Genomic DNA, 23,741 nt, shown 5'->3' with positions numbered 1-23,741 from the left:
CCCCCTCCCGCACCCATAACCCCTCATTTCTGGCCCCACCCTGGAGGCCACACCCCCAGCCCAGAGCCCATACCCCCTCCTGCATCCCAATCCCCTGCACCCCTGTTATAAATATAAAGGGAAGGGTAACCACCTTTCTGTATACAGTGCTATAAAATCCCTCCTGGCCAGAGGCAAAACCCTTTCACCTGTAAAGGGTTAAGAAGCTAAGATAACCTCGCTGGCACCTGACCAAAATGACCAATGAGGAGACAAGATACTTTCAAAGCTGGAGGCGGGGGAACAAAAGGTCTGTCTGTCTGTGTGATGCTTTTGCCAGGAACAGATCAGGAATGCAGCTCAGAACTCCTGTAAAAAATTAGTAAGTAATCTAGCTAGAAATGCGTTATATTTCCTTTTGTTTAATGGCTGGTAAAATAGGCTGTGCTGAATGGAATGTATATTCCTGTTTTTGTGTCTTTTTGTAACTTAAGGTTTTGCCTAGAGGGATTCTCTATGTTTTGAATCTGATTACCCTGTAAGGTATTTACCATCCTGATTTTACGGAGGTGATTCTTTTACCTTTTCTTTAAAATTCTTCTTTTAAGAACCTGATGATTTTTTTCATTGTTCTTAAGATCCAAGGGTTTGGGTCTGTGTTCACCTGTACAAATTGGTGAGGAGTTTTATCAAGTCTTCCCCAGGAAAGGGGGTGTAGGGCTTGAGGGGGATATTTTGGAGGAAGACATCTCCAAGTGGGCTCTTTCCCTGTTCTTTGTTAAACATGCTTGGTGGTGGCAGCATAGGGCTCAAGGATAAGGCAAAGTTTGTACCTTGAGGAAGTTTTTAACCTAAGCTGGTAAGAATAAGCTTAGGGGGTCTTTCATACAGGTCCCCACATCTGTACACTAGAGTTCAGAGTCGGGAAGGAACCTTGACAACCCCGCTCCCACACCCCAACCCCCTTCCATAACCCCAGCCCCAAGCACCCTCCTGTTCTTCGTAGCAGCCGCCCCAGCTAGGTGGCCCTGCTCCCTGTAAGTGGCCGGTGGTGGCTTGGGGAAGAGGGGGTCAGGTGGGGATGCTCTGAATTTGCAGTTCCTTTCCCCGGAAGTCCCTACCCAGGAGCCTCCACTTCAGCCCCTCTGAGTTCTCTGGGGTATGTCTACACTGCAATTAAACACCCTGCTGGCCTGGCTCAGTGGACTGGGGCTGCAACATTACTGTGTAGACATTTGGGTTGTTTGAATCCCTCCCCCCTCGGGGGTCTCAGAGCTTGGGGTTCAGCTAGCTCAAATAGCCCCACAGCGAGCCTCAGTCAGCAGCCAGAGGGCAGCCAGCTTTAATTGCTGTGTAGACACACCCACCCATACTCCCTCCCAGCAAGTAGGACACAGCAGCTGCTAGCCTAGGTGCACCCGAGGCGGTGCATGTAGGTTAGTGTGGTTTGGGGTGTGTCTCCGTCAGCGCATCCAGGGGGTAGTGCACTAGGGCTGGTCCGGCGTCTGCCACTGGGGTGGCCACTGCAACCCACTCAGTCAGTGGGGCACATGAGTCACGCCAGCAGCCAGACATCACTGTGTGCAAAGTCTGGTACTTCGCACTGGTGGGTGCCTGCTGGAATCTGCAAAAAGTAAGTGGATCATATGGTCTGATGGTGCCAACATCACAAAGGGGCCTGGCAACAGTGAATGCATAGCTTCACTAGAAATGATGTTCCTGAAACAGGTGAGCTAATCCCTGGCTATGGTAATCTCCCTCACGCCCATATACAGATCCTTCATGTTTCAAATAAAGGACAATTTAGAAATTATAGGAGAAAGTTTATTTTTAAGGGCATCTCCCCAATGTTTTGTGACACACAGTCGTAACACATTGTATCACAGTGTACAATCCTTTGCATGACTGTTGGTGTGTACAAGGCAATATTGATTGATTTGATGCATAATGTGGAACACTGGGCACCAAACGAAGGACAGCGTGACATTCTAACATATTTACCCCCAACCTGCGTTGGGGCAAATCTGAGACACAGGACAAGTGAAAAAACTTGAAACGAAGAACACTAGAAAATCTGCTGGTTAACAGGGTGCATAGGCGCCGACTCCGTGGGTGCTTCAGGGCTGGAGCACCCATGGGGAAAAATTAGTGGGTGCTCTGTACCCACTGGCAGCCAAACTCCCTGCCCTGCCTCACCGCCTCCTCCCCTGAGTGCGCCGCGTCTCTGCTCCTCCGCCTACCTCCCAGCGCTTGCTACCGCCGAACAGCTGAAGCAAGCACTGGGAGGGAGGGGGAGGAGCAGGAATGTGGCGTGCTCAGGGGAGGAGGCGGGGCCAGGGCGGGGATTTGGGGAAGGAGTCGAATAGGGGAAGGGAGGAGGCGGAGTTGGGGCAGGGACTTTGGGGAAGGAGTTGGAATGGGGGCGGAGCCGGGGGCAGAGAGGGGTCGAGCACCCACCAGCGCCAGGAGAAGTCGGCGCCTATGGCAGGATGGCAAGATAGGGAAGGGTCAGTTTCTGAGGCATGGATTACATTTTATGCAACCTCGCCCTAACAATAAAGAGCTATAATGAATTCACACAGTAACATCAATTCAGTATTATGGTTATATATTTAAATATAAGTGTCAGGAAATGTTAACATTAAGACTCTCATAACATTAATTTGTCCACATTGCATATATGGTCTATTAAAACATACATTTAAACAATTTAACTAGTCATTACACATAGAACGGCATCACTTTCCCCCCCTTCTATCTAGTTCATTGTCAGGTAGGGAAGGAGTCAGTTAGTGGCTGCAACACTACTGGATCCCCAACCTGGACAGTTGGGTGAAGGCAAGAAAAATCAAGCTCCTGCAATAGTCTTTTTAGTTTCGCTCATTGTGAGTGAGTGGGACTCTTTTGGGGGGCAGTTAATTTTACAATAGTGTTTAAAAATCTCTCCCTGATTAGGTGAAGACTATTTGAATCACACATACTTAGGCCCGCCATGAGTGCAGGGCACTGGACTAGATGACCTCTTGAGGTCCCTTCCTGCCCCATTCTACCTCCCACATTCAAACTGTTGCAGCTCCCAGCCTTCTCCTGGTGCCTTCTTGGGCTTTGCAATGAAAGTGAGTGAGTGAGCGAGGGCGGGAGAGAGTGAGCGACGGAGGGAGGGGGGATGGAGTGAGTGGGGGGAAGAGGTGGGGTCTCAGGGTAGGGGCAGGAGATGGGGTAAGGGTGTTTGGTTTTCTGCCATTAGAAAGTTGGCAACCCTAATTGGCAGTTGTCGATTCATTGTTAACTTTGTTACTGAAGAGTGTAGCAGGCTGTTTTTCAGGATTCACAGGAATGGATAACTGGGATTTTCTTGCGATTGTTTTATCTTTCCATTCTCAAATGTAAGATAAAACCAGCTCATTTAATTTTGAGGCACTAGTCAAAATACTGGCTAGAAATGTTTAAATCTTCACTTGCACCTCTGGGAATTTGTTTTGACTGGAGAAAGATCCTACTCTGTCTCTTTACTTTGCTTTATAATGCAAAGGGCACGAGTGTAGGGCCCCCTTGTACTCCGTGATACTAGGACATTTGCTCTGAAATCCACCCTTTGCTGCAGAATTGTGCTCCAGAATCTTAAAAAAATAAAAAAAAAAATCCTAGCTCTTACGGTTGCAAAGAACTCTTAAAAGTGTGAACCAAATATTAACAATGCAGCAATGTTTTCCAGGGTCTGAACACAGCCTGCAACTATATCTCCTAAAAGAGGTGTGAACTGTCCTATTCATAGCACCGAGTGTTCGTTTTGGAGCCTAAAGTTGTTTGTTTGTCAACATTGTTACTTGTTTCACTAGCTGATCATTTTAGATTAGCTTGATGTTCCTTCTGTTTGTCAGACTGCAGCTCACCATCCCAAGGTGCCAAAGTCTTCCAACGGTGTTCTTCTCAGTAGTCAAACTTCCAGCTTTACCTCTGCTAACTTCTAAAACACAGTCATATGTTGCTAGTACAAAAATGAGGGTCACTGAAAATGTCTGGATGCTATATAACAAATCTATCTAGGTACTTACGGGCCTCACCCCCTGGGATCTGGTTCTCATTTACTGTTTGTTATTCATTTTCATATTGAATTCAATAAAATCGACTGTTTTAGAATTTAAACGAAGTTGCCCCGGAAATCAGGGGACCTGGCATAGGATTTAGGTACAGCTGACTGCAGAGCACATATGGGACCTTGCAGAAGGGAACCAGGATAAAAGAGGAAGTAGGATGGTCTTTACATTGGCCACCAAAGTGTTAAAAAGAATGAAAATCATTTTGGTACCTACTGCAGAGGAGACTCTCTTCGGGTCCGATTTGCTCCAGGGAAAAAATTACAAGGTGTGTGTTCATCAATTGACATGTAGCGTTTGTGCCAATTCCACCCCCTTTCCCTTTGTTGTTTCCCTGCTGCTTGTGCACAACACCTGCATAATCTGATTTGCATGCTAATGACTTTTCTGTTTTGGCTTTTTTAAATCTTATTGTTTGGGAGTGATGGTGGAGAGAGACTTTTTTCTACAAATGCTATTTTTTATTTAATCTCAAATAGATTATATATTTTTAAGTATGTCCTTTTGCGAGTCCTGTCAATCGGCCAACAAATTGAATTTTAAATTAAAAAGATACCAAAGAGATGCTAAATATCAATGAGACCATGAAATGGGCAGAAAAAACACAATTCTAAGGACTTAAAGGTGAGCTGCACTCATAACTTTTCCATGTGGGTCTGTAGGCATGTAAAGATCAAATCAGTTGGTTGTTTAGTATTTGCTAAAACTGGTTTATTTTGAATTTATTAGCGCCAGCTGCAATCCACACAAATCAACTTTGGTCTCTGTCTCCCTCTAGTGGCTGGACCACAAAAAGATGTTTGAGCCGCATTATTTACCTTAAACATACAGCTTATGTTTATAGATAGAAAGGTCATGGGTTCAATCTCTATAGGTACCCCATCCTGAGGCCTCATTACAATGGCAACCTGCCTGGAGCATTGAACTGTCATTGATCTCCGAACCTCAGGGTGAGCTTCGCTAACCAAGTGAGACTAGTTGGGTTATTTGGAGAGACTGAACTCAGGACTTCTGGATCTAAAGGCACGAGCCTCACCTGCTTGATATAAAGGATGAGATCCACTAGCATGAAAGTACTAGTAGACTCATACATTTCCTTATAACATTAGAAGGGGACAGAGAGCCACACAGGATTAATGTGGCAGCTTTACAGGCCCTGCATCTCTCAAGCCTTCCCAGCCAATCCCTTCAATCAGGATTTTGAGGGTTGAGAATAGCAAACAGAAGCAGAGCCTCTCTCTTGCGGTGCTGTCACTCCCCCTCCCCCGGTGCATCCCCAAATTGTCTCCTTTGACCCCCACCTTCCCGTCTACTCAGGTGATTGACCCCCTTAATGTGTCTCTGCTTTATCTTGGGTTTTTCCTTTCTGCACCGTCTCATCATTTTCTCTCTCTCTCTCTTTTGCTCACACCTCTTGCAGCTGTTCTTGTTCCCCCTCGCTTATCAGGTCTTTCAAGTAGAGCTGGTCAAAATTTGTTCAAAACTTTTTTGCCAAAAAATTGGGGAAGGGGGAGCCAATATTTCTGAAATTGAAAAAAAAATTTGTTTTCAGCACTGAAAGCTGAACTTTTTTGTTTTGTGAGGTTTTTCTCAATAGACTCCTCCCCTCCTTTTATTGTGCCTTTCCTTTTTGCCATGGGGAAAGGGACAGAAAAGAACCCACCCCTCAATTTGTTTTTCTATTAATTTTTTTTTTAAAAATTCACAAAATGTGTACTTATTTTTCAACCAGCTGTAGTCTCCAGCTGGGTGAGGCTCCTCAGGTTTTCCTCGGGGTTGTCTCACTTGTGTTCTGGTGGACACCTTCTCTGCCTTAGTGGTATGCGCCTCCTGTTGGCTGTACTTAGCATCTGCAGTGCAAGCGAAGGAACAGAGAGACCATCAGTTGTTGTTTGTATTGCAGTCGTATTTAGAGGTTATCTGAGGATACATGGCAGAAAATAGAAGAAAGACACTGAATTAAAATGAAACTAAATCAAGGAAAAACATGTAGCAGACACAACAATGCCAGGAGGAATATGCCGTAGAGAACAGAGGCCAAAAAGAAGTGCTAGGTAAGAAAAACAAGACTCTCTAGATGCACGGAACGTTGCAGCACAACATGACGTGAAGACACTGTACAACATCATTAAACAGTTGTCAGGAAGAAAAACAAAGGCGTTCAGGACAACAAGAACAACTTAACAAAGATAGCTGAACAATTAACTATGTGAATGAAGGCAGTACTTTTTGTCAAGAAGAATGGCAAGCCCATGGCTAATCCCTCCGAGACAGAGGATGGAGAAGAGCTGGACGTTGAACTAGGGCCTACCATGAGAGTAGAAGGGCAGAGCACAGACAATTGATTTTAAAAAGTAGAAAGGTGTCAGGTCCGGATAACATTCCAGTGGAGGTTCTTATTTTGGTAGGCCTCTTACAAAGGATATGGGAAGAACTAAAAATACCAAACAAGTGGAAAAAAGGATCATATGGTGAGGCTGCTAAATAAAAAAGGAGACCTAAGTCACTGTAAAAACTGGAGGGGCATTCAATTTCGCTATCCCAGTGGTTTTCAACTTGTGGTCCATGGACCCCCTAGGGGTCCACGAACATTGTCTAAGATTTCCAAAGGGATCTGCACTTCCATTTGAAATTTTTAAGGGGTCCACAAATGAAAAAAGGTTGCAAACCACTCCTCTGTCCCAAGTAAGATATTTACACGTATTATTCTAGACGGAATAAAGTGGTACATTCAAGGTTACAATAAGAATAGGCAGGGTTCATACGGAAGTATGTATAGATCAAATAGTAACCCTTCGTATTATCGTAGATCTTGCCATTGAATGGCATTCATCATTTTATATGAATTTTATAGATTTCCAAAGCCTTTGATACAGTGGATAAAACAGTATTCTGGAAGTTGCTATGTCACTATGGAATGCTTCAGAAATTTATGATGATTATCAGAGCTGCTGTGAAAATGACATGCCAAAGACATATGCAATAGCAAACTGACTAATCATTTGAAGTTACTAGGGGATGTCAGACAAGAATGTCTTATGTCACTCGTGATCTTTTTACTGGTAGTGGATTGGGTAATGAGAGAGATCACAGAACAAACAAGGGGCATACAATGGACTTTCACATAGAAGTTAGAGGATCTTGACTTTGCAGATCATATAAACTTGCTCTCCCATACCCATAGAGACATGCAAGCCAAAACAAATAATCTCCAGGCTTATGCACTATTTGTAGGTGTCATAAATATAAAGGGAAGGGTAAACCCCTTTAAAATCCCTCCTGGCCAGAGGAAAAATGCTCTCACCTGTAAAGGGTTAAGAAGCTGGGTTAACCTTGCTGGCACTTGACCAAAATGACCAACGAGGAGACAAGATACTTTCAAAAGCTGGGGGAAGGGAAAAACAAAGTGTCTGTCTGTGTGATGCTTTTGCCGGGGACAGAACAGGAATGGAGTCTTAGAACTTAGTAAGTAATCTAGCTAGATATGCGTTAGATTATGATTTCTTTAAATGGCTGAGAAATTAAGCTGTGCTGAATAGACTGGATATTCCTGTCTGTATGTCTTTTTGTAACTTACGGTTTTGCCTAGAGGGATTCTCTATGTTTTGAATCTAATTACCCTGTAAGGTATTTACCATCCTGATTTTACAGAGGTGATTCTTTTTATTGTTACTTCTTTTTTACTGTTACTTCTATTAAAATTCTTCTTTTCAAGAACTGAATGCTTTTTTTCATTGTTCTTAAGATCCAACGGTTTGGGTCTGTGGTCACCTATGCAAATTGGTGAGGATTTTTATCAAGCCTTCCCCAGGAAGTGGGGTGCAAGGGTTGGGAGGATTTTGGGGGGAAAGATGTTTCCAAACAACGCTTTCCTAATAAAATAAATCCAGATAAACGTTTGGTGGTGGCAGTGGAAGTCCAAGGGCAAAGGGTAAAATAGTTTGTACCTTGGGGAAGTTATAACCTAAGCTGGTAAAAGTAAGCTTAGGAGGTTTTCATGCAGGTCCCCACATCTGTACCCTAGAGTTCAGAGTGGGGAAGGAACCTTGACATATCTTGTCTCCTCATTGGTCATTTTGGTCAGGTGCCAGCGAGGTTATCCTAGCTTCTTAACCCTTTACAGGTGAGAGGATTTTTCCTCTGGCCAGGAGAGATTTTAAAGGGTTTTACCCTTCCCTTTATATTTATGACAGTAGGGTTGAAAGTCAACACCGAGAAGTAAAACCCATGAGACTCAACAACCAACAAGGAACACCAGTAACGCTTTCTGACATAGAAAGAGTCTGATATTTCACGTGTCTTGGCAGCACTGTAAGTACAACAGGTGGAACAGACAAAGACATTAAAGCTAGAATAGTAAAAGCCAGATATGCCTTTGTAATGCTACAGTCGATCTGGAGAAACCGAAATCTTGCTCTCCAAACGAAATGTTGAGTATTTAACATCATTGTAAATCAGTCTTACTGTATGGCACTGAAACTTGGACACTTATAAGATCTTACTATCTAAAACCCAAGAATTCATTAACAACTGCCTTAGGCAAATCCTCAATAGCAGAAGGCCAGAAAAAAATCACAAAGAACTCTGGAAGAGGATGAAACAGAAACTAAAAAATGAAAATGGAGATAATTAGGACATATGTGAAGGAAAGACCTGAATAACGTAAGACAGGTGTTGGATTGGGACCCCCAGGGGAATATGTGACGAGATAGACCAAGAATAACATGGAAACAATAGAAGTCAAATTGAAAGCTAAGAGTGCAGCACGAGATGGGCAAGGATGGAAGGCAGTGGTGAAGGCTCGCTATGTTCCATACAGAATAGAGAGAATGCCTAGAGGTGCCAGTCAAGGGAATAAGGCACACAATGAAAACTGTCCCTGGCCCAGAACTTGCTTATAGTCCTAATTACTTCTGTTAATGACACTGATTGTACACATGGCCAGGGCTTCAAGGCATGCTGTTCCACCCGGGAATTCACTCTGTTCTGGCTTGGGAATTACCTGGTGGGGAGAACATCAGCTGTTGTGGCTTCTGTATGCCCACCGAGCCAGATTCCAAGGGCTGCAGATGAACCCATAGTCACTGTCCAGCGAAGGACACCTTTCCCTTTGATGATACTTGGCATGATTCAAGAGTAGTGTGAAAAAAGATAAGGTTTCAGATTAATGTCTTGCCCTAGTTAGGCTGTAGTAAAGAACACACAATACACCCTGATGGATTTATAAAATCGGGTTTCAGGGGGCTGACGAATTGGCACAGCACGCTTCTAGTTGCCAGGAGCTTAGTGGCATGCACTAGCTTTTAGATATCACTCTCTGCTGGGACGGCTGTCCCTCAGCTTAAAGCAAAGGTTCATTTGGCACATAAAGCTCCTGAAGCAGGATATTTGTTTGATCTGCTGAATGAGTTAGAGCTGCAAGGCATGGGGGTATTTTTGCTCCTTTTGTTACAGCTCTTTATTGTTGGGGACCAGGTGTCTATTTTTAAAATATTTTAAAAATGCATTAAAAAAAGAAGAAGAACAAAAAATAAAAAGCAACCCATGACACCAGAGCACTATGAGAAAACAAAAGGTAATGGAGAATTCAACTGTAGGCAGCCTACCCACCTTCACTAAATGCACTGAACAGGGCAGCTCCAACCTTATCGGAGTGGGTGAAGCCCACCCTAGGGTTCTCATGTCTTCCTGCATGACCCACACTTAGGGTTGGACAGGCCAGCAACCCCCCACCCGAGCCCAATTGCTATGAAAACCACAAATGTATTTGTTTGGATATTGTGCACAGACATTTCTCCCTCACAGGCATTCTAAGGCGCCGGACTTGCCTCAGGACAGAACGTCATGGAGGTGCCTCATGCATTTGGTGGCTTCTACACTCTCCAGGTGACAGCATGAGAATTAACTCCCCCAAATGCAATTGGCTCGTGTGTCACAGTGATGGAAGGACAAATCATGCAGGCCTGAGTGAGACAAAACCACCATTGACAGCAGCGGTGGTTTTACCTGATGAAGAACTAAGTTTGGACTTTGGGATTTGGCCTCTGGGCCTTGTTTGGGCTCCAGTGCTTTGTCTCTCTGTTCCTGTACTTAGGATAGGGGCAGGAAGAAGGACAGTTGGCTTTAAGCCACTTTTGTACTCCCTGAATTCTCAGGACAGTCATTTGGTCCTTGGTATAAGTTACAGCAGCCAACGATCTGGGGTCCATGGGCAGCCAGGAATTGCAGTCTCAAGAGCATGCAAGCCGGTTTCCTTGCACTCTTTGTACTCCCTTGTGCCTAGGATCAGGAGGGGAGATGTCTCAGAGCCCCATCTTTGCAGTGGCTGAGCAGAGCCCTCTATTCTGGGGCAAATGATGCTGCTGGAGAAGCATAAAGGATGCAGGTTGCAGTAAAGAGTCAAGCCCTTTACCTTCAGGGATTCCCCGCAACATCCAGTGAAAACAGTAGGATTGATACATTATGGGTCCGATTCAAAGCCCATTGAAGACAGTGTGAGGCTTTCCACTGATTTCACTGAGCACTGGATTAGGCCCTTGGGTGAGAGCAAAGTTGAATCTTAAGTCTTGGGCAAAGCATGCAAAAGTTCAGAGGGAAAGAACCCGGTGCCCCCACAAGTTCAGCCATGCCTTAGAGCATGTTCTTAGCAGAATGAGCTAGGTTGGCTGTTAAATACCTGGAAGAACGTGCTGGAACCGATGAGCCGTTAAACACATATTACCGTTTGGTTGAAATGCAACAGCATGAATAATCTCACCAGGCACAAGTGTTCATACTAAGTGTTCTCACTATGGGTACATCTGCACACCGGATTTGCAAAGGGCTTTCCCCAGTGTGGGCCCACCCTGTGCATGGTTTTGGTGAACACTTCTGAGTATGGGTAGGACTATTAATCTCTGCCCATGTTAGGGCTTGCACTGTGTTTGAACAGTTTCCGAGCACAGTAATAGCTACATGACAGCCATGTGACTCTCTCTGTTTAAAGCTTTGTAAGAAATACACTAGAACTGCAATATAGAGTTAGTTTATACGTGGCTTCTGCTGGTTCAGTTTTAACAAAGCCCTTCTCCCCTAGGCTCTGAAACTCTGTCACTTACTCCTGTGCTGGCACATGGCTGTTGAGCATGGCTAATGGTGTTGAACATGTTCATCTCCCAGTTTCTTCTCCATTGGGACACATCACCCCAGATGAACGAAATGGTGGGCAAGTTCAGCAAATCATGAATGAAATCTCACGTTGTACCCATCACCTGATAGGGAGCCTTGAGGCATATTTAATTGATGTCCATACGATTGGGGCCTCCAGTTCATTTGTGGACTGGGCCTTCCTGTAAACCCTCATTCTTACCCGGTTCACAGTGTCCTGAGTGCATTTTAGATGTTGCTCCCTTTACTGTCTTTTATTGCTTCTTACTAGAAGGGTCCATTTTTCAATGAGTTCACAGCACTAGGGGGCGCTCTCCTCTCTGAGGAGTCTAAGGAGCTGTGTTCTGTGCTCATTGCTAAACCTTTATGAACGCGAGATACGGTGACGGTGTTGTGTGCATGCCCGCGTATACGTTTTTTGAAACCTTGCTTCACCGTTGTTAATGGCTGCCTACCGATGCATTTGTACAGGCTGTGTGCTCCGTGACGATCAATTTACAGTGAAACTAAAATGACAATGGCACATGTCACCGCTGTTTTAGATACTGGCAAAGACTATGGAGTTCTTTTAAAATGGTGTTGGCACTTTAAAAAATAAGTTGAAAAGGAAACACGCCAATCATTAGTACAGCTGCCATCACACCAGGTGCACAGTGGATCTGTTTCAGATTTGAACAATAGGCATTAATGATGATAGGTATTTAAATGCTAATGGTAACATCAAAACGTATTGGGAGGTGAATATCAACAAATTCCGAAACGAAGTCTGATGAAATTTAGTCTAGTGAGATTTAGAAAGACTCGTCCTCTCTCTGACTACCCAAATGCATTAACTAAGGAGATTTGAAATTTGTTTTGGCATAACACTGTCAAGTTATGCATACAAATTTTGGGCCAGATCCTGCAACACAAAGGGCTTGGCTACACTAGCAAGTGCTAGTATAGGTAAAGTGATACAACCGGTGTAATGTACAACCGGTGTAGTGCAGACACAGATATACTGGTGTAGGAAGGGGAATACGCTATATGGACATACTTTTATACCAATATAACCACACCTGCAGTAGGTGTTTTACTGGCATAACTATTTCTGTAAAATTTCGTACCCGCATACAACTGTCAAGTGCACACCCAGGCTTTAGTCAGTGAGTAGTTCTTATTCTCACAAGTAGTCACTCTATCAGCTACACAATGGGACTATGAGCAAGGATTCTGCTGAGCAAGGAATTTTTCTTAGCTACTTCCATACAAAATGTGAGTGGTGGCTAGAGTGCATTTTCCATCTGTGCGGCATATTATGGCCCCTGCTGCAAGGTGCAGTGGGGTTGAAAGGAGTGGGATTGTTCCTTCCTGGTGTAATAGGAGAGAAAGGGAACTACCACAGTATCCCTTTGCACCTTTGTGCAAAGCTCTGTTGCTTTATGGGGTATAGCCAGTGAGACGGACTCAGCTGCTATGTGTGACATCATCTCCCAGGAGAGAATTTCTCTGTGAATTCATGTTGGCCTGTCAGCATTAACTCCATCCCCTGGTTCTGTTTCATACTGTCTAGCTTTCTCAGTGAGGTGTGTGTGGCGGGGGAGGGAATGAGGGGAAGGGTCCAGGTGTGGATGGGGAGTCAGTGGTATCACAGGGAGAGCTGTGGTATTCAGGCCTGGGAAGTTGGGGCATGGGTGTGATCTCCTGAGATCTGTGAGGTTTTCCTAGGTATCATGAAGCATCCATTTGGCTAGAGGTCCTCTCCCTCTCCCCTATTCACAAGCCCTCCTCTTCCCCCCATCCCCTCCCTTACTCTTCAGTGAGCCTTGGGTTCTGCATTGTTAGGCTCATAGAGTGACTTTGCCCCTTTTCTAGTGTGTTTGTTTTTTTTTTTTTTTTTAAGAGGGAAAGGATGATCTAGCCCTTTCTGTGAAATGATTATAAGGCCTTTGGATGCCAATCTTTACCATCAAGTTCTTTACGCTATGATGTGTCTTTGTACCAGTGTCAGGGCAAGCGGGATTCTAAATTATATTCCTTTGAACTCCTGTTCAATTAGCTAATTGCCGTTAGAGGGGGAAAACATGGTGTGAGAATATGCCAAGAAGCTTGCCTAGTTTTAAAACAAAAAAAGCAAGTGCAGATAAATGAAAAGGCTTAGGTGTTTTACGGCTTGTGGCTTTGGGGGAGATCTGTGCTTTAGTGTAGCTTTAAACAGAAGAATTAAAACCAGTCCGTAAGAGGTTCATTTAAACATTACAAAGACACCTTGGCAACAGACTTTTTATAGAGCTTTGAAAGAGAACCTGACTTCCTGAGCGCTGATTGGCTGCTGTGTTCACTGAACCCCTGAAAAGGATCGCACTGTTCCATTGAACTGGAAGCAAATTATGTTACCAGGGAAACTAGTCTCTCTGTGATTCTCAGGTGAAAGGATGTTTGATCTTTAAAACAGTGCAAAGGTTTATGTGAAGACTATTGTCCAGATTTTAAAAATAACAGCTTGACATTTAACGGGGCATAAAAGGAGTGTTTCTACAGGTTAGCTGATGGTTGACAAATAAAAAAATAACTTATTTGAAAAGGATATTGAATTTCTGCAATTTCTGCTCCAGGTGTGTTAGTAAAACTGTGTAAAAATCAAAAAGTAGGATGAAAAAGAGAAGTGCGAAGCAGACAAGGATGGGAGTTTTATTCTCCCTACATTATATATAGGAAGGTTTCTGTGCTTGTGTTTCCATTGGCTTATTATAGCTCACTGCACAAATTCAAGAACAAGATAGGCCAAGATTGATGGGAAGGATGGTAGTGAGTAAATCTGCAAAATGCAGGAGGGTTCGGTTTGATGACTTAAATCTTTCTCAATGGCTCTGCTGGTTATGACAGCCCTGGTGAATTATGGAGATGAATGTTCTGTAATATATATACTATTACACAAAACTTACATTAAAAGAGCATTATCAAGGACCCAAAGTTTAGCACCCAGAAGTTAGGAAATGCCAGAATTAAGGTTGCATGTGCACTTTATATGTTCACAGCTCTCATTGAGTTCATTTGCGCCTGAGAGTGCTCAAAATTTCTGCAGGTTGGACCCCAAGGTCTCAAGTCAGGCATCCAGAAAATGGGGAATACACAATTAGTGACCACTTGTGATAAGTCTGGATTTGAGGGACTTGCTTAGCATCCCATAGGAACTCTGTGACAGCAGCAAGGATAGATTCCAATTCCCTAAGGCAGCATTTAGCTCCCTTGACCGTGAGACAGTCCTTTCTTTTCCTGCAATCTCCTGCCCCTTTCACATCACACCTTGCAACTTTTGCAACAAATAAAGCAATGGTCCTACAGACTACAGCCCCCTTTGTGACACAGGCCTTGATTCATCCCCTGAGCAGGTCCATCTTGTGCAATGAATGCATCTAGCCTTTATATTTTTAACACAGTTTGTGTGTGTAGTTTCCTATGTTTTTAAAAAGACAAATTGGAAAAAAAACCCCAGAAATTCCATCATGTGGCATATTAATACTCACGTACGTCATCAGCAAGGTTGGAACATTTTGATCCATTTCACAGGACTCTGCCACTTTAGCTGGTGGAGTAACTGATAGCGTAGTAGGTTGTCATTCTCTGTGTACCAACCTACAGCGGGATGGGACACTTCGCCAGTGGGTTCACAGCTATTTTCTGAAAGCAGAGGAAGGGTGAGGCTCAGAAATCTTGGATTCCATTCTGGGCTCTGACAGGGAGTGTGTTAAAATGGGCACAGACAGTTCTGACCCTTCCCCTCAACCAGTCCCTGGCCCAGTCCTGTCTCTTCCATACCTCTGGATCTGTGTCCCAATCTGACTCTCCTCATGAAACCCATCCCAGTCCTCACTCATTGGGTGTCTCATCCTAGATCCAGTCTCCTCGCCCAGCCATTCCCAGTTCTCCTCTCCTGGCTCCTTGTCTGATCTCTCTCTCTCCCTCCTCCCCATGTTTGTCATACCCACTTGCTCTCGGTACTAGTCTCCTCATCCAGACTGTGTGTCCCCGTGACCACATGGGTCCTTATTCCACTTTCTTTGCCCACCTGTTTCCAGTTCTGTCCCTGCATCCCAGCTTCAATCTTCTTGCCCAGCAAGTCAGTCTTTTCCCATCCGGCTGCTTGTCCTAGTCTCCTTGTCCAACCTGTCCTAGTCTCCTTTGTCCCGCACTGGCTCCAAGTCTTCTTTCCCAGCTAGCTCTTGTCCCCTTCCCACGCTCCTAGTCCCAGTCTCCTTGCCCAGCCAATCCCAGGTTTCCTTCTGCCCCAATTTAAAAAAAAGTTAAGTCCTAATCTCCCTCTCCCTCTGACCTGCCATTCCCAGTCTCTCCTTCAAGGCTTCTTGTCCCAATCTGTTTCCTCTTATACCCTACCTCGCCTCCTCCCCTCCCCCACAAGATCTGGCTCTTGTCTCCTCTGTGCTTCCTGGGCCCCAGCAGGGGGTGGTCATTGAAAGCACAGGAGATACGACCTCCCTGCTCTCAGTTCATGTGCTCTGACCCGTCATGGCCTGCAGCAATTTCATGGGAAGCCCTGATCAGCCCTGGGCTGGAGCATGCCCAGTGTGGACAAGTCTCTACTGAGCTTGCATGAATTGTGATTTTTTTTCAAAGTCTTATAACTTGGCCAAATTTGGGCGGATTGAGGCCTGACAAAAAGGCCACTCCTCTGCCTCGTTTCAAGTCTCTGCTCCAAAGCACAGAGGGTGGGGGTAGCATTACAGGGACAGGACAATGGGACTCCTAGAGCTTTTCAAAGAAAAGGTCACCCGAATTTTTTAACAGGGGCAAAAAAAAATATTTTTCACTAGCGATCTTCTCAGAAACAGCTGGGTGATTTTGGCTGCAAATAAAAAAAAAGAAAAGAGAAGAAAAACTCAGCCTGAGGCAGACACCCATCATGGAAGATTTCAGATCAGCGGTTATAGTTTGACAAAGTTATAAACAACTTAAAACAGGGTTTTATAAAGGGAAGTGCTTGGTAACTTTAATCACAGATTGGACGAGTAACCCCACCTATAACAATATTCCATTTTTAATGGCTCATCACGGTCAGATGGGGTCATAAAGCACTCTACAGACTGGGTATATCCCTACACAAGGATGATGTCAGCCATCACTAAAAAGCAGTTTTTCCGGGGTCCTATGTTGCAAATAATTTGAATGTTTTACAGCAAGCCCAGGACTAAAGCAAAATAATCCAACAAGCCCTGCACCCTTTCTTCTGCTGGTACCCGGAGGGCCAGTCATATGTTTACATGCTGTACGTTAGCAGCCTGAAAATCCATCTGGCTGGCTGGCCAAGAAGGTGGCAATTCTGTCTCGGCAGCAGCCCAGGGGCTGACAAAGGGATTAAAGAACAGTATTTATACAATTTTTTTTTTAAAAAGTCAGGTCGTGAAAAGCCCCTTTAAGTCCCTGATGCCCAGTGGGAGGGGTGGAGGTGTCAGAATGTTAACCAGGAGATGTGCAGCACCTGGATGTGCAATATGTAGCTTTTCAGCCAGCCAGACATTCGGGGTCTTTTTATTTTCACGTCGCATGCATGAATCCAGCCAAATGCAAATAGACCCCAGGATGGGTTTCCACAGGTATGTTGGGCCCTGCTGCCATGAGTAGTGAAGTCATGAGGGTTATGGGCTAGGATGGTCTACTACAGTGACGGTCAACCTTTCCAGACTACTGTACCCCTTTCAGGAGTCTGATTTGTCTTGCATACTCCCAAGTTTCACCTCACTTAAAAACTACTTGCTTACAAAATCAGACATAAAAATACGAAAGTGTCACAGCACACTCCTACTGAAAAATGGCTGACTTTCTCATTTTTACCATACAATTATAAAATCAATTGGAATATAAATATTGTACTTACATTTCAGTGTATAGTATATAGAGCATTATAAACACGTCATTGTCTGTATGAAATTTTAATTTGTACTGACCTTGCTGGTGCTTTCTTTGTAGCCTGTTATAAAACTAGGCAAATATCTAGATGAGTTGATGTACCCACTGGAAGACCTCTGCGTATCTTCAGGGGTACACATCTCCCTGGTTGAGAACCTCTGGTCTAATAATTAGAGCGCTAGTCTAGGACTTGGGAGACTTGGGCTCAGTTCTCTGCTCAGCCAGACTTCCTGTGTGTCCTTGGGAAAGTCTCTCTGTGCTTCTATTCCCCATCTGTAAAATGGGGATAATAGCACTGCTGTACTTCACAGGAGTGTTGAGGATAAATACTGATGTTTGAGGTGCTCAGATACTATAGTGATTGGGGGCCATTTGAGTACCTAAAACTGGCAAATAGGTTGCCCCTTACAAACCTTCAGGAAATTGGAATGCTCTTCAAAGACTGAAACAGGCCCTGGCTCTATTAAAGTCAATAGCAAAACTCCCATTGAGTTCATTGAGGCCAGAATATCCCGCTGGCTTTTTCTTTTTCAGTCTAGTCTTTGCTGCAATAACTATGCCCAGTGGTGTGCGGTTTTATTGAGGACCTTTCCACTGCTCTCTTTGAGATGCACCAGATATGAAAGGTTTTTTAAGAAATCGGGCTCTAACTACTACAGTGTTGCCACCACTGGGAATTGCTCTGGTTCTGATGCAAAAGGGCCCTCTGCAGGCAGTGAGGGTGAGTTTGGATTTGCCCTAGAGAATGTAGGGATGGAAGCCCTTCATTCGGTGTAAACCAGTAAACTAAGGGCCATATCGTGCCTTAATGATTCCTACATACAGATGATGTTAGTGGCAGCTGCATATGGGCACTGAACCCATGATATGGCACTAAAGTCAGTATTATAGGATCAAAAATCTCCTTTAAAAGGACACTAAGATTTAAAAAAAAAAATAGAAGCGCATTTTGTACCAGCGAAGCATAGTTTTACAAGAAACACTCTCCAATGTTACTCATTCATCTGTTTGCATGCCCAGTGGGCATGTAACTGGTTAATGTATCACCCAGTATGCAGTTGTGAACAATGCTCTTCTGCCCATGTAGAGCAAGGCACAAGCTTCCACTTGTACTCATAGAACAGTTTACCTCATAATGCACAGAAATCCCACCTACAAAAGCATAACCATCGCAACTTGTTTGCTCTCCTAGCTTTGGAATCCTAGGAGGTGAAACCAGGCTCAGCTTGAGGCTGTGTAGATCTATTCAATGAAGTCATGACTGACTGAGGCCTGGCAAATAATGTATTTCTGTTCCTTGCTACCGGTGGGATACTCCCTTGAGATGAAACATCACCAGTACTAGCTGTGATCCTTAGTTTACTTTTCATTGCGAGCCTTTTGGATCCAGCAGTAGAAAAGATACATTTCATTAGCTGATCCAAAATATTTATGGCCAGACTTTGAGTTTAGGCAGGGCAGGAAATTATATCCTTGTACTGGAGATCTGAATTAATTTTTTTCTTGTAAATTTGTCAGCAAGATAATTGACCAAGTAAAGAAAGTGCTAATACCCATACAGGTAACTACATATTCAGGAAATACTATCGTTGGGGTAGAAGTTTATAAGCAGCCACCATTGGGAGTGATTCAGTCTGCTTTCTCTGCCACCTCTTTGGCTAACATTCCTTTGGTGATTGTCACATGTTTATGAACTAGCAGCCTTCCTTGTTCTCTGGACAGTAAATCATCTAGTACAGAGAGAAGGAGAGAAAGCACCACTCCCATTTGTGAAACGGCAGATCTATATGGCTGGCCTTCTCTGACCAGCTAGTGTGAACTCCACAGATCCAAAAGGAAATCAGGATTTAGGAACCTGTCCTGGACTGAAAACAAAGGAACTACTATTGACTTTGGAGTCGTATTATTCACAGCATACACTATATCAGTGAAGAACACACACTTGGGAAGTTTCACTTCTTGTTTGACTTGTCCTGCTACTTTAAGGGAAAATAGGTAAGTCTGGCATTTTCAATAAATACTTCCTGGAGTGAAGCAAACCTTTTCAATTTGTAACCTCATTAGTGATATAGCTTTAATATAAACCCTGTGTTGCAAATGCCTGTGTTATTTTGTATTTAGAACCACATTTATGTATGTTTTTGAAGTACTATTAGAAGCCCCAGGTAACCAAATGTAGAGCATCAGTGCCCTTTTTCTTTGTACACATATTTTATTCTTTCATACGATCATTACAGAAGTGCTTCCATCTTCGCTGTAGAACAATAAAGCAGTAACACTGGGTGTATGTATAGGATAACACAGGTGTTAACCATTCATCACCTGCTCAAACAGAGAGCAAACATATCCTCACAGCGTTGTACAGGGAGAAACACAAATACATGCAGTTATTTTTGAGTGACTTAGGTTGAGAACACAGCATTGCCTTTTTTATAGGGCCCAAATGTAGAATTAATGGTTGGAGGGAGCCAGAATATACGTAAAATAAAAACAACACTCCATAGCATAGCTGTCTCTGTTTCAAAACATCTCAGGATTGTTGTCAGTTATGTCTGAAAGTTTTTTACAAAAAATTTTCTGGGGATTTTCGCACACTAGGTAGAACATTCCATAGACTGGAAATACAAAAGCCTATAAAATGTGTAGAAGTTATTTTAATGTAGCTTCTCATTGAATGTAGTTCAGTTAGAAGTCCTTGATTTTTTTTTTTTTGACCTCCCCCTGTTTCTTAAGGCATGCTACACTCAAATGCTGTCCACGAGAATGGTCCCATGTAACATGCACTGCTTGAAAAACTCCTGAGTGTTGCTTTTGAAATCTCCTGACATATATGAATCTTTCCAGCCAGAATCACAATTGCTTTCATTTATAGGGGACCTTTTGTATATAGACTGTATAATATTGGAATATAATATTTTCAGAGGGAGCATAGCTGGCTCTGAAGTAACTTGCATAGTCAATTTTCCTAGCCTGTCCCTTGAACCCTGTCACCTCTCTTTTTGTATTCCTGCACTGGTTACCCCTTCTCTATTGCATCAGACATAAAATACTGGTTTTTATTTTCAAGGCCTTTCACAGCCTATCGCCACCTGACCTTTCATCTGTCATTCAGATGTTGACTCTCTCCTCCGATCAGCCCACAATGCTAGCCTTCACTGCCCACTTGTTAAATTGTCAAACAAAGCATCTTTATGCTTTTTCCCATGCCAACTCTCACAACTGGGAGGAGGTCCCTGTAAATCTCCACAAAACCATCTCACTGTCCTCCTTTAAATTCCTCCTTAAAACTACAAAAAACTTGACAATGGTTAGGCTGCTAGTGGGCCGAGACCACAGTCTATGATGCCGACCAACGTTGTCTCATTGGTTCCTTGTATTCCCTCATCTTTGTGTATCCATCTGTTTTCTCTTGTCTGATACTTGGATTGTCAGCTCTTTGGGGCAGGGACTGTCTTTTTTGTTCTGTGTTTTGTACAGCACCTAGCACAGTGGGGTTTTGGACCACGACTGGAGCTCCTAGGTGCTATGGTAATATAAATAATAATGAATCATCAGCATTTGCGTTCTCTGAGTCTGCTCCTGCTCCCACTAAACTCAGTGGCAAAACTTCCCTTTGGCCTTCAGTGGCTTTGGGATTATCCTCTATAGTAGCAAATACATTGGGTCAAACTCATCCATGTTGTACAGGGCTTGCTCAACCTTGCACTTCAGGGGACAAGTCAGAGGCAGCGTATGGGGATGCCAAGGGAAGGTGGGAGGAAGGCGTAGGATCGGCTGTTCTCCCAACCATTAAAGCCAGTTTCAGTTCCTAATCTGCCATGCTCCTCAAATTTCCTTTCCTTTCAATGGTTCTGAAGCCCCCGGCTAGCTAAATGCTGATTTGGCCGCCTCCTTTCCCAGGATTGCCTGTGGGGCACTTCTTTCCCATCAGGTCACCCTGTAACAAACCAGCAGGTTCGTTATGCTAATAGGTCAATAAAAGGTCACATGCCACTGTTAACATGGAAGGTGGTAGCATTAGCAAAATACTCCATTGTGTTAAATAAATGGAGCCAGTAACCTCAGTCATTTTTTCGTAGTATTTGCTTTAATGGCTTTTGCATTCTCCCATGATCAGTTCCTTTTAGAACACACTCACTGGGTGCAGGGGGCCTGGTACCACAAGTCCAGAAATCTCCCACGGCACATTCTTTCCTGGAAACCACACCTGGTGTTACAAGCAGTCTCCTCCTTCTTGCAGGATCCCTTGAAAAACTATAAGCTTTTTGCACAATGGTTCCTTGGTTATATTCCTCAGTGGCCAAGGCCGAAGCCCAAGTAGCTGGACTGGGTTCTGGGGAGCCAGGTGGGGGTGGCATGGGAGGCAGAGTGCCAACAATCCCAGGCAGTGGGGGATGCCCAACCGAGGGAAGACTGGAGAATATGCATAGGATCATCCCCCTGTCAAGTTCAAGTCCCAAACACTAGAGGCAGAGCAAGACCCAGCCTGTGGGATCACGGGCCTAAGACTTCTATTCTGTGCCCTGAAAAAGAAGGATTTAACAAGAAAAAATGAACCAAAAGGGCAGAGCGAACTTTATACCCTCATACTAAACTGCTTCCGAGGGGTGACAGGGTTTACTGATCCCTTGCCTTCCTTCTGTAACTACATGCTAAAACGCGTGGTTGCATCCAGCCACAGTGAAAATCCATGGCCTATTACAAGTGAGTGTTTAATGGGAACCAACCAAGCGCGAGCGTGGATAGAGCTTGGCGCATCTGTGACACATCCCTCTGAACTTGTGGTACACGTAGAACTCCGCGAGGCATCTAAAAGGCAGACTGCAGCACAGCTCACTCCGTGGCCCCCGGCAGTGGGGTCATTTACAGCACAAATCCTTTCATAGGTATGATGTTCAGCTCGCTCTCGCACAGCAAATGGTCTCCTCCCCTTCCCTTCCATAGCTGCCTATGCTGAAGTGGCTCTTCTAGGCAATTAGAAACACCCGCCAAAGCCCAGAACAGAGAGTTCGCAAGCAGGCTTAATAAGTACACCCTGGCCTCGTTTTTCTTCTCACTATGTAACCAGCAGGAGAAGACTGCAGCCTAAGGAGAGAGCTAGGAAAGGGTAAAATCCAGGTCTGTATTCAGAGTGCTCTGCTCCGTCTGGGCACACGGCCTGCCATCCAGAGATGGGAAACCCTATAACTATTGAGAGATTGAGTTGATTAGTTGCAATCTCTTATTGGCAGCACATTTTCACTCCCTGGGGCAATGGAGGTCAGGCAGATTGCCAAGGGAACACACTCAGCCTTCAGCAGAAGGTTTACTGGTCATCGTCCTTGGTCAATTGATGATGGAATAGGGTTTATTCAGGTCTTTGAAGGGAGCTGCTGTCCAGCCTTTGGCTGCGGGTGAGTTGTCACGTTTGGGGTCAAAGAGGTGAGACTAGGAAGATTGGCGTTTGTAGGATGAGAATAATGTGAGCAGGAGTATTCTAATTAGGGTTAGCTCATTCTTTGCCACCCACCAAATCCGAGAAGAAAATAAACCTCACACGCCAAAATGTTTGTTTCCTTTTGTTAATAGAAGTCCCTTGCAAAGAGTTCTGTGGGTGGCAGTACAGGTTATAAGAGACAGATGTGGGGTGCGTGGTGGTAACAAGGCCTCTCTCTCTTACAGCTTATCAAGTCCAGGTGAGACAAACGAGACCACCAGAATGACCTTTTTTCTTCTTTTGTCCTTGAGGGGAAGGTGGGTCATTCTCGGTAAGCCTCTGTTAGTGCAGGAGGAAACGAGCAGGGGATGTTTGTGGGAATTCTGGAGCAATCACCTCATGCTTTCAATGTGCAGAGCAGGCAGGCACGAATGCAAGAGTTTGGTTTCTTATGAGCTCATGCTGCTGTTAGTGTCACAAGAAAGGAAATGAGTAATGGAAGAGCAAAGGGCGGGGGTGTGGGCATATTCGTTAAAGTCTGTGTTTGAGTGCTTGCTTATTTACTCTTTGAGAGGATAGCAATTGATGGATGCATCATTACAGTGATGCATGTTATCCCCTCACTGTCTCAAAATACTGCATTAATGGTACCTTGGTAATGAGGGAGCTGTCTTTAAAAAAAAGTGGTATGACTTTAGTGTTTAAGGAAGGTTGCAGACTGACAGGCCTGGAAACTGAAGTGTTCATACTTATTTGCAGGACAAGCAACCGTAGTGCACGCTTCCCCATGCTGATCTGCCAATGTGCCTCAGCTCTGACCTGGAGGGACCACCTCTAAAAATGTGAATGGTTTCTGTCCTCCTTCAGTCCTTGATCTTTCTGGCTGACTGAAGCATGTGCACTTTAAGTATCTTTCTGAATTGGGGTCTCTTCTGAGACCATTGATAAGGTTGACAATTAGTGTCAACTATGATGTATGTGAGGGATATGGATACCTGTCGACTGGGAGATGGACTGAGACTGCCCAACTCCATTGATGTAGACTAGGGGTGGCCAACCTGTGGCTCTAGAGCCACATGTGGCTCTTCAGAAGTTAATATGCGGCTCCTTGTATAGGCACCGACTCCGGGGCTGGAGCTACAGGCCCCAACTTTCCAGTGTGCCGGGGGTGCTCACTGCTCAACCCCTGGCTCTGCCAT

At 44.4% G+C, this 23,741-nt stretch overlaps 1 protein-coding gene across 5 annotated transcripts in view; it reads left to right on the top strand.

Moving 5' to 3' along the window:
• Window positions 1-23,741, top strand: part of SYT16 (synaptotagmin 16) — a 141,663-nt gene that overhangs the window by 43,634 nt on the left and 74,288 nt on the right. The window contains exon 1 of one of the 5 annotated variants that reach the window (XM_007072458.3): window positions 18,901-19,121. The exons of the other annotated variants lie outside the window; for them this stretch is intronic. The gene's annotated coding sequence lies outside the window, so the exon portion shown is untranslated. Of the gene's footprint in view, window positions 1-18,900; window positions 19,122-23,741 lie in introns of those variants that run through there. 5 annotated transcript variants of the gene reach the window in all.

The sequence above is a fragment of the Chelonia mydas genome, chromosome 6 (assembly GCF_015237465.2).
Source record: "Chelonia mydas isolate rCheMyd1 chromosome 6, rCheMyd1.pri.v2, whole genome shotgun sequence".
Classification (NCBI taxonomy): domain Eukaryota; kingdom Metazoa; phylum Chordata; order Testudines; family Cheloniidae; genus Chelonia; species Chelonia mydas.
Note: the sequence above shows the minus strand (reverse complement) of the source record. Positions and strands in the feature narration are given on the sequence as shown.